The following is a 15,661-nucleotide window of genomic DNA, read 5'->3' as shown; positions in this document are numbered from 1 at the left end:
TACCAGCAAAATCATCTCATCCTTGACTTTCCTTTGTGGGAAGTTTTTGTTTATTAATTCAATCTTTTTACTTTTTTTTGATCCATTCAGATTTTCTATATCTTCATCTCAGTTACTATCTAATTTGTTGATCTAAAACTGCTCATAGTATTTCCTTACAATTCTTTTATTTCTGTAAAATCAATAGTAATGTCTCCTCTTTCATTCTTGATTTCAGTAATTTGAATCTTCTCTTTTTTTTCTTGGTCATTCTAGCTAAGTATTTGTCAATTTTTTTTATCTTTTCAAATAAACAAATTTTGGTTTCATTAACTTTCATTTATCGTTTCCCATTCTCCATTTTATTTATTCCTGCTCTAATCATCTTTATCTCCATTTTTGTGCTTGCTTAGGGTTTAGTTTGTTCTTTTTTTTTTTTTTTTAAGATTTTATTTATTTACTTGACACAGAGAGAGAGAGAGAGCGAGAACGAGAGAGGGAACACAAGCAGAGAAGTGGCAGAGGGAGAAGCAGGCTTTCTGCTGGGCAGGGATCCCGATATGGGATCTGATCCCAGGACCCTGGGATCATGACCTGAGCCAATGGCAGATACTTAACAACTGAGCCACCCAGGTGCCTCTGGTTTGTTCTTCTTTCTCTAGTTTTAGATGGTGGAAGTTTAGGTTATTTTCTGATCTTATTTCATACAAGACTTTATAACTATAAAATCCTTCCAACACTGCTTTAAGCTCCTTCCTATATGTTTTAGGATATTATATTTTCATTCGCATCTGTCTCAAAGTATTTTCTAATTTTTTTTTCTAATTTCTTCTTTGGCTCATTTTTTAAAGAGGTGTGTTTAATTTCTACATAATTGTGAATTTTCCAAATGCCCTTTTCTTATTGAGTCCTGACTTTTTTCACTGTGGTCAGAGAACATACTTGTATGATTTCAGTCCCCAAAGATTTATTGAGGGTTGTCTTATGACCTAATATGATCTACCTTGGAGAATGATTTATGTTTAGTTAAGAAGAATGTGTATTCTATTGGGTGGTATTATATAGTATCTGTTTGATTTTGTTGGTTTGTAGTGTTGTTCATGTCTTCAACTTCCTTATCGGTCTCTTATATTCAGTTGTGTAATATCTTTTATAAGCACTTATGGATTTAATTTGCTGAGCTTTGTTCAGAATTTTTGTATTTTGGGGGGTCTGAAAATATGTGGTCCTGTGGGTTTAAGTTGGTGACTGAATATGCTGTGCTTCAGAGAGAAATTCCTCATTATTCATGCTGGAAGCTCAGGAGATGCCACTGACCTGGAACTACTTCATTCTCTCTTGAAGGTCTGCTCAGTACGTGAATCTTAAAATTTACCATTCTACCCCTGACCCAAGACTTAAGTTTTCAATAACAGTGGTGAAAGGGGCATCAACATCAGGCAACCTTGCAGCTTGGGCTGTGACTCAGCCTCTTCTACTTCCTCCTCTGGACTTCCTCTGGACTGCAGTGCAGGTTTTTGTTTTTGTAAAATAACATCCCTTGACACACTTCCCAGCGATGTCTCAAAACTGTGTGTCCTTTCCCAGGTTTAGTTACTCTTCAGTGGAGGGTTTTCCAAAAAGCCTAGGATAAAAGTAGATCTCACTTACTCTTTACTTGACTGAAATATAGATACTGTCCTTCCTACTGAAAGGGTGGCATTTTCTGATATCTACTCTAAACTCCTTTTTATTTTTTATTTTAAAGAAGGAGAGAGAGACAGGAGAAAAGAGGGAGAGGAGGGGCAGAGAGGAAGAGAGAAAATCCCAAGTAGCCTCCATGTCCAGTGCAGAGCCCAATGTAGGGCTCAATCCCACAGTCCTGAGATCATGACCTGAGTCAAAATCAAGAGTTAGATGTACAACTGACTGAGCCACCCAGGTGCCCCACCTCTTAATTTTTTTTTTCTTCTTCTTCTTCTTCTTCTTCTTTTTTTTTTTTTTTTAAGATTTTATTTATTTATTTGACAGAGATCACAAGAAGGCAGAGAGGCAGGTAGAGAGAGAGGAAGGGAAATAGGCTCCCCCGAGCAGAGAGCCCAACGTGGGGCTCCATTCCAGGACCCTGGGACCACGAACTGAGCTGAAGGCAGAGGGTTTAACCCACTGAGCCACCCAGGTGCCCCTTAATTCTTCTTATTGAAGGTTAACTCCAATCCTTTTATTATTGATTTCATAACCTTGAGTCTCTTTACTTTTTTCTACTGTTATATTTTCTCTTCGGTGTCTTCAATTCCTTCCCTACTGGTGGCTCCTTCTGCTCGGTTTGTGAGCATTCTCAGCGACTCTCAATACCAGAAAACCAGGTAACACATCTCCCTTGACTTGTCCTTCTGTACCACACCCTCTTCCCACTCTTCTGAACAATAGTTTCCTTAACCACTTCGGATCACTCTGTCTTCAGGTCTCCTTTTGAATTTAAACTTCCTAGAAACAGTCAACACTGACAGGCTTCACTTTTCCACCTCCCATTTACTTCTTAACTAATGGCAGTTTGGCTTCTGTTCCTAACTCTCTTCACTAGGGTTACCAAGGGCATTTTAGCTCCTAGAGTCAGAAATTTTCCAGTTTTTACCTCACTTGATCTTTCTGTAGCACTTACCACTGCTGATCATTCCTTCCTGGAAGCTTGGGCTTCTCTTGGATTTTGAGATACCATTTTCCAATGGTTTTCCTAGATTTTCTCTGATCTCTTCTACTTGACAGCTTCTTTTCTTTTGCCCACCCCTTGAAATATTGGTTTTCCCCAAGTTCATGACTTTGGTGCTCTTTCATCAACACACATTTATATGCTGATGATTCTAAATCTATTTTGTCATACTATCTTCTTTTCCTAAACTCAGACCAATATATCCAACTCTGCCAGCCATACCCATTCAGTTATTTTATGAGTATCTCTTTCTAAACTTACCCCAAACTAAATTTATTTGTCCAGTAAATAGTATCCACTATGTGCCTGAGATGCACTTATTCCTACATTCATGAAGCTTATGGTCATCAATATATTACACAAAGAATTGTTCTCTTTATTCTGAATTTCTTTTGTCAGAGAGACAAATCACTATTATCTCTCTGCTCAACCAAGCCAAACCTAGACATTTCCTTGGACATACACTCTCTGTAAACTCCTAATTCTAACTTGTTTTGAAGTCCTGTCATTTCTACCTCTTCTTGATTCCCCCTTCCCCATTCACGATGTCATTGTTGTGGTTCATGTCCTTAGTTCTTACTAGAATGAAAACAGAACTTCCTAAGTGGTTTCCCTTTTTTTCTCACCCCTCCTTTGCAATGCTTTACATACTGTAATTCTAATGTTATGACTTATTTCAAGCCCTTCAGAGTCTTACTGTTGCCTTGGATTGGTACACAATTTTCATTCATTTCTTAGTTACTGTTATCTTCCTCCAGTTTATCTCTCACTTTTCTAGCACATTCCCCATTGTGTAGGAAACAGGTTTATTGAGGAATTATATCTTGTTGAAGTACATATATGAATTCTTGGATTTTTTTCTTAAAACACACCCTGTCAAGTTACCTTTTTCTATTGGATAATCATTCTTTGAAAGTTTTATTATGATTCCATAGCTTTCTAATAATCTTTATTAGAATAGTCCAATTTCAGTGCCCAAGAATCAGTCTGGCCTATTTAAAATCTTTTCACCTCAAAATCAGTTCAGAGTTTGCTTCAGACTCTCACTTAAAGTCAGTTGGAGAAAGGTGTGATCCAGCTCTGAGATATCTCCTTTCTATATCTTTTTTAAGCACCAGTTGCTCAAATGTTTGGAATAGGGAAGAAGGTTGGAGAGTTAATCTGATTTACTTTTGGTGGCCTTTGCTGGTATGGTTTCCATGCAGATTTTACCTGGCCCTTCTGTCTCTGAGGAATTTACCTAGAGGAGCTGACATGTCTTACTTATTCTGATACTCCCAACATTGCTTTCTCTAGGTTGGGAATAGTATTGCTTGGTCTTAAGGCTGTCTGAGTGGTTTTATGACTCTGTCACTCCATTAATCTCTTCATTTCTTCATGTGGAGCTACCATACTGCCAAGGTCCTCTTTCATACCCTCTCAATTTTGTAAAGTTTTGCTCCCCAAATCCTCAGAGACATTCTGTAGTTTAGTTCTTTCAGGCTCTCCCAACATGGCCTACTCCAGCAGACCTACTGCCTCCAGAAAAATCTAAACCAGAATTCAGCATTCATTTTTTTGATGTGCTCTGCAGGTGCTCTGCCAAATTTGAGAGAACTTAATGGCAAGCATTACTTTCTTCCTTTCAGTGGGGGTACCGGGGCTGGTTAGGACATCAGTACTTAGGATTTTAAGATCCTCTCCCAAGATCTGTCTAACAATGTGAGTGATGTTACCTGGGTGATCCAGATATCAATGAGTACGTTTGACTAGGACTGGAGATTGAGGATGGTAGTGGTTGCAAAACAATGTGAATGCACTTAATGCCACAGAACTGTACTTACGAGTAATGGAAGTTCTATATAATGTGTATTTTGCCATGTAAAAGAAAGAAATTTATATATAAAACACCAAAGGGTTTGGTGGGGAGGGGTTTCTGCAGTTCAGCAGGCTTCTAGTTGATGAGGGGAGGCTAGTTTTCATTTCTTACAGGTGCCCTGATTGGGTTCTCTTGGAGCTGTCTCAGCTTGGGTAAGAGAATGCATCTCCCTTCCCTCCCTGTTAGAGAAGAGAAGAAATAGTAGCTTTTCTCAACAGGAACTGCATGCCCTACAAGGCTGATGACTTATTTCTCCCCAGGGTTCCTTTTCTATTGCTGGGAATTAAGTGTTTGTTTCTTATTTGGGGTTTTTCTGACCTGATGCTTCTCAGTAATTCCTGTGGGAATGTGAGTAGCCCATGTACTGGGGCTGGAGTCTAAATAGAATGTGAGGTAGTTAGTATGTGCTTTGGGTATTAGCCTCTTTCCAGAATAGATAATCTCACTTGACATTCCCTTACATGAGTTTATACTGATATGTCAAAGTACAAAATGAAAAATGCTGTAATAGGAGAGAGAATAGACAGAAATTGAAGGATTTCTCATGTTGCCATGCCTTTTTAGGTGGGTGTTTCATATCTTCATTTAGAAATGAGAAGGATAAGGAAGATCTTCCACCCAAAATGCATGTTTGGGCTGCTGATTATGAATGCTTGTCTCCCTTTCATAGATGCCTGTGTTTGGTATGTAATCAGCCTAAGATCACAGGCTGAAATTTGGAGGCAGAATAGGGATCCAACCCTAGTAAGTGAAGTTCAGTTTCAGATGTTGGAAGTGGGGCAAAGACTCTACTATGACAGTATATGTGGATGTGCCCCTCCTCCATTTATGCCTCAGTGCCTTTGCACTTGCTGATATAGAATTCTAAGAGAAACCACTTACACTGAAATCAAAATAATTCTATACTAATTGTATAGAGCAGGTAACGTTCCAGAATACCTAACTTGGATCCCCATGGGTGTTCAACTGATTCTCAGTTTTTATCAATCAATTTGGGAAAGTGGCCAGGATCCCATTTGAATCTTAGTAGGTTCTGATAGCACATGGATAATCTCTTCCACAACTTCAGATAAGGCATGTTTTTGATTGTGGAAAATGAAGAGACAGACAATCGATGGGAAGAATTCCCTGTAAGTGTAGTCATTGCCTGAAAGCACCACGAACTTCTTAAGCCTCACTGTGTTTGATTCTGCTGCCACTACAGCATGATGCGAGTTTGACCATTTGGAAAAAGCAGCTATTAAGAATCTTGCATGTGCTATGCCAGCTGTCTGTCATTTTTAGAATATGGCTTTGGTTCTCTATTTTGAGAAGGCATTTTATTCAGTTTCCAGTTGGTCAGCATTACTAAGAGACACTCAATTCATCAGAGGTTACTTACAGGGCAAGCTCAGTTGAGAGAGGGAGATGCCGTGATTCTAAAGCATTATGAATGCTGTCCTTTCAAGGGAAGACAACTTCGTTTCAACTTGAGATGCTACCATGTTCTGCTAGACAGCAGCTGCCATCCCACAGTACAGTGTTGGGTTTTTGTTGTTGTTGTTTTCATATTGTTAAGGAATTCTTGTGAGTTATTTCAGAGATGTTTGGAATGATATTCTTTATTATTCTAGGAACTTGTTTGATAGAGACTGTTGTGTATTCTAATGAAAGATACTAGGTCCAAAGTGTAACAACCTCTCAGCAAGGGATAAGTTACAGCAAAAGCAACACTTTCTCCTGTTATCTCAGTCACTGGTTTTAACACTCAGAATGGTCAATACTCACAATTTTAGCTTAGAGCTGAATTTGATAAAAATAAGTTTCTTTTTTTATGTTCCTTTTTTTATTGACATAAATTTTTCCTAGAGTTAAATGTGCAGATTTTAAGCATATGTAAAATTCAACGAATTCTAATATTCATTCCTGTTTAACCATCTTTAAATCAAGATACAGATTATTTCCATCACCCCAGAAACTTCCTTTATTTTTACTTCTATTCTCTTGATCCTCTTCAGGCAAATATTGTTTTTTGTCACCATTGGTTAGTTTTACCTGTTCTAGAATAGCATATGAATAAACTCATCTATATGTATCTTCTATGCCTGGCTTTTTTTTCACCTACCATAATATTTTTGAGGTTTGTCCTCATTGTTACATGGATCAGTACTTCTCCTTAAGTTGTTTTCACCAAAAATGGGAAATTTTAGCCATTATTTCTTTTGAGTATTCCCCCCCCCCTTTTTTTTTCATCCTCTCTCCTCTCTTTTTGGGACTCTGACTCAGTGGTTAGACTGTTTAATATTGTCATTTATGTCTTTATAAAGTTTTGCTCACTTTTCCTAATTTTCATTGGAATAGATTTCTATTGATATTTCTTCAAGTTCACTAATTTTTATTCTCTAGTCTGCTCTTACATTCATCTGGTAAAATTTTTGTTTCTGGTATTATAATTTTCAGTTTTAGAATTTTCATTTGGCCTTTTTTCATGGTTTCTAGATTATTGAGATTATTATCATTTAGTTTTTACTTTAACTTTCTAAACATTATCATAACTTCTCTAAAGTATGACTATGCTAATTTTAACATGTGAGCTACCTCAGGGACTGCTTCTATTGATTCTTTTTTTTTTTTTTTTTGCTTTTTTTCCTTGATTATGGGTCTTCATAACCCATTTTTAAAATTGTAATTTTTTTTTATTATATACACATTTTATGTAATGCATTATAGAGACTCTAAACTCCATGATCTTCCTTCCTGAGTGTTGTTTGGTCTTCAAATGGACTTCAAAATGCGTTTCAAACTGAATATTTTGTATTGTGCACTTAATGAACTATGAAATTTGGGTAGTGATTAGATAAATATTTACAGATATGTTTTCCTTTCTCTGTAGCCTGATCTTTTCTGCATGCCTCAGCAGTTTGAGCCTCTAGCATTTTTCCCTCTCACATTCCCAACCTTTGCTTAGTATTTTCGCTGATCACAATACTCTTTACACTAAATTGTGATAATCTATTTACTTATTTATATACCCCTTCAACTATGGGGGCATGAGGGCTTTACCTTGTTTTGTCTAGCTCAGTATTTGTCACTGAACATACAAATATACTGATAAATGAATAAGTAAATGGAAGAATTAAACAAAATAGAAATATTTGAAATGGAAATTTGAAACTGAGATTTTCATGAAATGTCTGTTTTTACAAAGGTCTTAAAGTAGTGGTTTTCCTGGACTGAATTTTGTCATACGTTATCAGTATTTGAGTTGAGTCATTTTAACACTAATAAAATATTTATGTTGAAAAATATATACACGTCTATACAATTGAAAGGCAGAGGAAGTCTCGAGGTCTCTGCAGCTCGCAGCTGGAAGGTGGGAGGCAGGTTAACAGGAAAGAAAAAGATTAAATTATCAAGCGATCTGCTCTAATTTCTCTTAAGGTGTGATTCAGGACAGGACTCTGGAAATCTGGAAAGATATGAATGCACTAATGCATTCCAGAAGAGTGGGTGACAGTGGTTTTATGTCACTTTATGTCACATAGGTTAAATTTTAATGTACAGTGAAACTCCATTTTGCCAGGTAAGAGAACCTGGGCCAATTTATACAGAAAATTCTAGTATAATAACATAACAGGCTAACATTGATAAATGGTCTGCTTTTTCTTTTTGAAATAAAGATGGCTGAGATAGTGAAAAGAAATTTTAGGATGCGGTTTGGACCTTATGAAAGGATTGAATTTAATTGTTTTGCATTCTCAAATTTTCCTGTAACATTAACTAATAAGCCTACTTATTCTTTCATTTATTCCTTTACGCACAATCATTTTTTATATGCATACTTCAGGCTATAGGTGGTGCTAGGCCTTGGTTACGTATAAATGGTTAAGACACTGTCCCTCCCCATTAGGCCTCATGGGAAACTCTATAATGTACTTCATTATATATAAATATTGACTTAAACTACAGGAATCTCAGGGAAGAATGTTTAACTTTGCTTGAAAAGAAAGAGGGAGTGTACCCGGGAGAAAGTGCCTGATAAATTAGAACTTGAAAACAAAGTTAAGGATTTTTTTTTTTTAAATCAGCAAAGTTGCAGATGTAAAGAAGAAAAGGAAGGAGAGAACAGTAGAAGGAAAAGCATAGAGAGAGCTAATGCCTTAGAAGATAAAGTGGTCTGAAGGCCAATGGAAATACGAATCAACCTATGCAGTTTGGTGATTAATAGTGTCTAGTGCAACATATGGCTTTGGGCAATTGTGTATCATCTTACGGTAGTGCTCTTTTCTTATTACCAGTGGCCTAAAGATTAGTATTAGCCAACTTATGCTATGCAGCTATATTTGAGGGTACAGCTACAAATTTAAAGAATTTGCTCTGCGGACACGTTTTATTTGGCCAGTGCAATCATTTAAACAATTTTTTATTTTTAATGTGCTTATCAGTTTGCAACAACTTCCACATGTCTTTGTTACTCTCGGTATGGTACTTCACACACTTAGGTTTTCTTGCTGATCCCTAAAGGTATTTTAGCATGCAGTGCTTAATCCAGAGTCTGGTTTTATGATCGTTTAAGAAATCTTTCCAACGTAAGACACAGTGTGAGTAAACAGTTGGATTGACATTGATTTCAGACGTTGTGCTGTTTTGTGTTATTGTTTGAATCTGAGGAAATTCTGTTACTTTGGGCAGTAGAATAAACAGTGTTGGTTTTAATGGTTGGATTATTGGACATTAGTCCAATTATCCAGCCAGAAGAGTTTAAATTACAAGAGCCTAGAAATTAGCTTGGACACATGCCTCAGCAGTGACTTCAGGAATGTAGTTACTGAAGCTGGCAAAAATAATTATTTTGTTGCACACTATCGTGCTTGTAGGAAGGAAGAACAGTGATAATAAAACAACAATAACGCAACAGAGTTATTTTAAGGGAAGTGTTATCCTTGATAGAAGCAGAACAAAAAGCCCCCTGAGATCTGAGTAAAGGAGATCTTAGGACAGAATCTCCAGAGGGGCAATGAGGGTGAATGCAACAGACCCCAGTGCTTTTCCCAGAACTGAACCACTCGCTTAATCCCTGTCCTTTTATCTCTTGCAGTGAAAACCTAGCTCAGCTCCCAGGGCTGTGATTCTCACTCCAAAAAACTCTCACCCCCATATTTAGGTGGAACCCCCTTGTGTTCTTTACTTCAGCACACCAGGGACACAAAGAAGTAGTAGCAAGTAACTCTCTTACATATTAAGAAAGATTAATGTATATATAAAACTTAAACAGGGAAGACTTAACATTATTCAGCATAGCTCCTGATTCTCAGGAGCTACACTGTCGCCTCCTACGGACCTCCTGGTGCCTTGCTTGGCTCCCCTCCTCAATCTACACCTTTACTAGACACCTGTCTCTGCCCTTGTAGGGTAGGCACCTGCTGACGACCAATTGCTTTGCTGGAGTGACTCCCAAGAGCTTTTCTAATGACCCATCTGCTTGGGATCTAGACTACTGTAAAAGACTTCCTTTTAAATCATTAAGTCCCTTTCCTTATAAACTTGGGATCATTCGCTCTGTTTTGACAGATGAGAAACTCTTACACAATAGATTGGCAGCCCAATTGATAATTGCTACTTCCGTCCATTAATGATGGAGCCTCTTAGGTTCAGCTGATTAGCCACACCTACTTTTGAAGCTTTCTAAGATTTGTTCATAGAATAGGAGAGAGGATAGGATTTTACTTATTTCCGTCTCACGGTGGTTCTTAATCATACTATAGCAAGTATTCATGGGATAATACAAAGTTCAGCTTTTGCCCAAGTTCACCAAGAAATATATCAGTGTCTGGCACAGTTGCCCTTATTGTGTTGTTATTGCTGTAGTCCAGTTGGTAGTGCTTGGTAAGCCAATGTGAGAGTGCCCATATGCTGGCACAAAGGTCTGGATCAATCCTATGAAATTACCACCAAAGCAATCGAAGGGAAGTGTTTCACTGAGGCAATCACTAAAGCTCTTAGCTCCTAAAAGAATCATTTGTTGCTCAGAGGCTGCTGGTGACTTCCAACCACTGATATGTTAATGTGGGTGTTTGTGTGTACCCATTGTGTGTATTCAGGAGACAACCAGTAGCTAAATACATTGTTATTCTGAAAATTGATGAACAGTATTTGTTAGTATTCTTCTCTACCACATCTGCCATTCTAAGTGTGGCCATTAAACTGCATAAAATGTGTTTCTCATTAGACTTTTTTTTTTAGTAAATATAACATGAATTTTACATTCAAATAAATATTGAATTCACTGAAAAAAATTCTGATGTTGCTGCCTTTACTTAGAATGTTTTAAAATCTATTTTTATAGAAATCACCTTTAGAGGTTTTAACAAATTCTTTTGCATATTCTCAATAGTGACAATTTTTTTTTTTTAAATCATTTCTGGGTAAGTTTGATTTTTGAAATAGTGAAGAGTTATTTGGTGTGAACTCTGGTAAAGTGGCGGGTGATCGTAGGTATCATAATCTTGCAGAAGGAAATAAAGTTGAATATGAGGATAAACAATGAGGTCTTCGTTTTGTCTTGTTTTGTAGATCAAGCTGGCTGCCTCAGATCTTCTTCTTCTCAACTATATTCTCTGCTCATCTATACAGCTGGAGAAGAAATGGTGGCGTGACTATCAGCACGATATTGGTCAATGCCTGAAAAGTCTCTGACAATGTATTTTCCAACCAGCAGGTTTTAACTGGGAACTCTCTCATTAAAAGTGAGTAAAACCTCTTTTCTCTCCAAAATGCTTTACTGTAACTACTACCATGAGACATTTTGTGAAAAGAGGGACAATGTTCTGTTTTGTTTTGTTTTTTATGCTCACGTTCGTGTTTCCCACACCTCATATTCTGCATGACACATAGTAGTGTATTCAATAAATACTTGTTGAGTGAACAAAATGTAAACATGTTGACTTTTTAATGAACATTGGCCCTACTGTTAGTGAAAGCAGTGCTAACAAGATAACTTTTAGATAATTATAAATTGTAAGTGAATGTAACTAAGTTTCTATTATTAAAAAGATTATTTTTGCTTATATTAATATATTTTAAAAGATAATAAAAATTATTTCATAATGGCCATGTAAGATTATTTAGATTTTGTTATGATCTGACAATATAGGACAAGTATTCACAAAAATTACGATGTATTCTAAGAGTAGTCTTGTTCCTCTATTGAGTAAGCACAATGATCCCGCTAAAGGTCAGTCAGAACTGGGACCAGTTCTTTGCCCAAAAGCTTCTACTGGCTCCACATATACTATGATGGGCTCTCTCCAAGGAACTTTGGATTGGGCAATTCCCATTGCCTAGAATCCACTTCTGCACATATCTCCATGGTCAAATTTTTTATTGTCTGTAAGTTTTAGCTATAAACTATAGGATTCTAGAAGATAATTTTTCTAATTCTCATCAATTTTATGAGCTTTTAAGGAAAAACTAGGTTCAGTTTTGAAGTAACATTATCTGAAATAAAATTAAGGTAAATAAAAAAGCAGAAATTTGGGAATGGTATTAATAGGCAGATAATTTATTTGAAGTCATTGTAGGTAGATTGAAAAGCCTGTCTTCACTTTGCAAGATTTCACGTCTTTTCAAGGAAAGGAAAGGAAATACAGAAACATGATTTTCTTTTCTTTAAGCATTTTATTTATTTATTTGAGAGAGTGCGTGCCAGAGAGCATGAGTGGGGCGGAGGGGATGGGCAGAGAGAGGGGAGAAGCAGATTCTTCACTGAGCAGGGAACCTGTCACGGGGCTCGATCCTAGGACTCCGGGATCATGACCTGAGCTGAAGGCAGATGCTTAACTGACTGAGCCATAATTTTCTAATCTACTTAGTTTTGGTTGGTTATTGAGCATCTTGTTTTTTAAGTATGTTAATTTTATGAAGTGATGGATTAATGGTCCTTGAAACTTATTGTCATTTCTCTTTACTTTTTTTTTTGTTTGTTTATTTATTTGTTTATTTTTTTTAAATTTTTAAAATTTTTTTTAATTAAATTTATTTATTTTCAGCATAACAGTATTCATTATTTTTGCACCACACCCAGTGCTCCATGCAATCTGTGCCCTCTATAATACCCACCACCTGGTTCCCCAACCTTCCACCCCCACCACTTCATTCCCCTCAGATTGTTTTTCAGAGTCCATAGTCTCTCATGATTCACCTCCCCTTCCAATTTCCCCCAACTCCCTTCTCCTCTCCAATTCCCCATGTCCTCCATGATATTTGTTATGCTCCACAAGTAAGTGAAACCATATGATAATTGACTCTCTCTGCTTGACTTATTTCACTCAGCATAATCTTTTCCAGTCCTGTCCATGTGGCTACAAAAGTTGGGTATTCATCCTTTCTGATGGAGGCATAATACTCCATAGTGTATATGGACCAGATTTTCCTTATCCATTCGTCTGTTGAAGGGCAGAAAGATTCCCTTCTTCTTCTTTTTTTTTTTAAATAAACATATATTTTTATCCCCAGGGGTACAGGTCTGTGAATCACCAGGTTCACACACTTCACAACACTCACCAAAACACATACCCTCCCCAATGTCCATAATCCCACCCCCTTCTCCCAAACCCCCTCCCTACTTTTTTTTTTTTTTTTTTTTTTTTTTTAATCAATTAGGCCTCTATTCTACTTCATATTCCTACAGGCACATTTGATTGATAAAATATCTTCTAAGAGCAATACTTTCGTGTTATTTTGAGGCTGGTATACTTAGCCTAGAAATAAATAAAAGAACATTGCCATTTTAGGAGAAACAGCTGAAAAATGAGAAATACAGAGATGCTTGCCAAAAGACAAATATTTAGTAGAAAGAACATTTCTTACTTTTGCATTGAGTCTGGGAGTATTAGGAAAATGGAGGAAATTTGTGAGAGATCTTGTAGAGAGTGTGTCTAGCTGACTTTTAATGGAAGTATAATCTTGAAAATGAAAATACTGATATATCCTCTAAGTATAAATTAAGCTTTACTTTACAAAGATATATGTTCTTAGTTAAGTGGGATATTATTAGAGTTTTACAAACTCTTTTGTTATCACTCCATTTCCATGAAGTTATGAGAACAGTTTCTATTATAATGTTCAAAATCTTGTTTTTAAAAAATCCATGTCCCTAATTTGGATTATCTCTGGGAAACCTGTTCCCATGAGGGGATATACTGCATTATAGTTTTGTAAGGGAAGATTTAGGGCTGGAAATTGGAAGAGAAGCTGTGTCACTGCACTTTAATTTTTGTCCAGAAAGATCATTTCCAGTAACTTTGTTTTGAGAGTTAAACTGTATTTTGTATTTTTAGGTAGACTGGTGATTTGTTGCTGTTTTTTTTTTTTTTTAAGATTTTATTTATTTATTTGACAGACAGGATCACAAGCAGACAGAGAAGCAGGCAGAGAGAGAGAGAGAGAGGAGGAAGAAGGCTCCCTGTTGAGCAGAGAGCCCGATGTGGGGCTCGATCCCAGGACCCCAAGATCATGACCTGAGCCGAAGGCAGAGGCCCAACCCACTGAGCCACCCAGGCGCCCCTGTTGCTGGTGTTTTTACCAGGAGGGAGATTTGTAGAGGATTAGTAAGGTCACAGGAATTTTATTTTTTAATTCATTGCATAGACTACATAGTGCTGAGATAAAAGCTGATTTGCAACTGCACTTTGGAAGAGAATGGTCATTTATTCAGCATCTTTTGATATGAAAATTTTCTGTTTGTTGTAACAACATTATTGCCACAAGTCAAATAAGAAATCTCAAAGTATAGCTTCCTTTGTTGTAGTCTCCAGAATATTACTCTTCTCTTTTAGGTTTATACTAAAAATTTGATTTCAGAGTCCCCAAATTCCAATACCTGGCTACATAGTTCTTCCTGTAGTAGATAAAATACTAGGAACAGATTTGTATCAGCTTTCATATACTAGTTTTCCTCTCACTTTCCTTTTTGACTTTGGAAAAACAGCTGCCAAGGTTGGTTTGAGACCTTTTATGACTTCTCTCACTCACAGATTTGACTATTTTAGTGTTGACCTTCGTCCCTTCTCTCAGGGGTAGAGATAACTTGATACCACGAGTCACAGAGAAGGAAATTGAACATCAAGGATCGAGAGAAGTAAACTATAGAGAAGCAATATCAGTGAATTTTAAGGCAAAAAAGAATGGCAATACCCTCTGGGTATTTTCACATAGAATCAGGTTATAGAAGCAGATAAAAATGTTTTATTGTTTTAGTTTCTTTGTCTAGAAGCATAAAAAGAGCTGAAGAGATGGAAAGCCATAAAGTCTTGCTGGAAAAAGAACTCTGATAATCTTGTTAGGCTGAATTTAGATTGTTACCAAATGTCTTTTTTCTTTTTACCTCTTCTACTTGTAACTACATTTTTAAGTTCTTTCTGAATTTTGAGCATCCGTATTTCACCTGAAAGCCCATGCCAGATAACTGAACAGATTGCTGATTCTTTTACTGCCAATACATTAATCTTTCTTCCATACCCCCCTCCAAATATATATGCCAACAATTAAGGTATATTTACATAAAAGGAACATGCTCACGAAGTCATCATCATGTGTGTTACTGCTGGATTTATTTTTATTATGACATTTATCACTCTCTGGTATATTTTATTTATTTGTTTGTTTGTGTCCTCGAGGCCACGAGATGGTAATTTTTATGAGAGGGAATATTCGTCTTATAAACCTAGAAAGTGTCAGGCACACAGCAGATGTTAAATGTTGGTTGAATAAATGGATGAATGAATCACCCAAGGCAGACCACTTCCACAGTGAAGTAGTACCCTATCTTGACTTTGCAGAGAATTCTAACCACTGTTTGGAGACCCACACCTGAATGTCCAACTGGCTTCTTAACTCTTCCACTTGACTGTCTGACAGGAATCCCACGTTTAACAGTGTCCACAATATACCTTCTAACTTCTCAAACCAAATCTGATCTAAGTTGGATCCATGTTTTAATCATCTCAAGTAAATGGCTACTTGATTTCTTTTTTTTTTTTTTTCCCCTTTCCCCCTCTGTGTACAATCTATCAGTCCGTTCAGACGGCTCTACTTGCAAAAAAACTTTTCAAATCTGTCTACTCTTCTTCACCTTTCCATTTTTCACCTGGACAAGC

General features: G+C 36.8%; 1 long non-coding RNA gene across 1 annotated transcript in view; it reads left to right on the top strand.

The window, feature by feature from the left end:
* LOC131814975 (uncharacterized) overlaps positions 1-11,463 on the top strand; it is a 79,900-nt gene extending 68,437 nt beyond the window's left edge. The window contains exon 3 of the long non-coding RNA XR_009347520.1: positions 11,079-11,463. This is a non-coding gene — a long non-coding RNA (uncharacterized LOC131814975). The remainder of the gene's footprint in view (positions 1-11,078) is intronic.
* Positions 11,464-15,661: the final 4,198 nt, after the last annotated feature.

The sequence above is a fragment of the Mustela lutreola genome, chromosome 14, assembly GCF_030435805.1.
Source record: "Mustela lutreola isolate mMusLut2 chromosome 14, mMusLut2.pri, whole genome shotgun sequence".
In the NCBI taxonomy this organism is placed as follows: Eukaryota; Metazoa; Chordata; class Mammalia; order Carnivora; family Mustelidae; genus Mustela; species Mustela lutreola.
The sequence above is the reverse complement of the archived record's forward strand: the minus strand, read 5'-3'. Positions and strand labels throughout refer to the sequence as shown.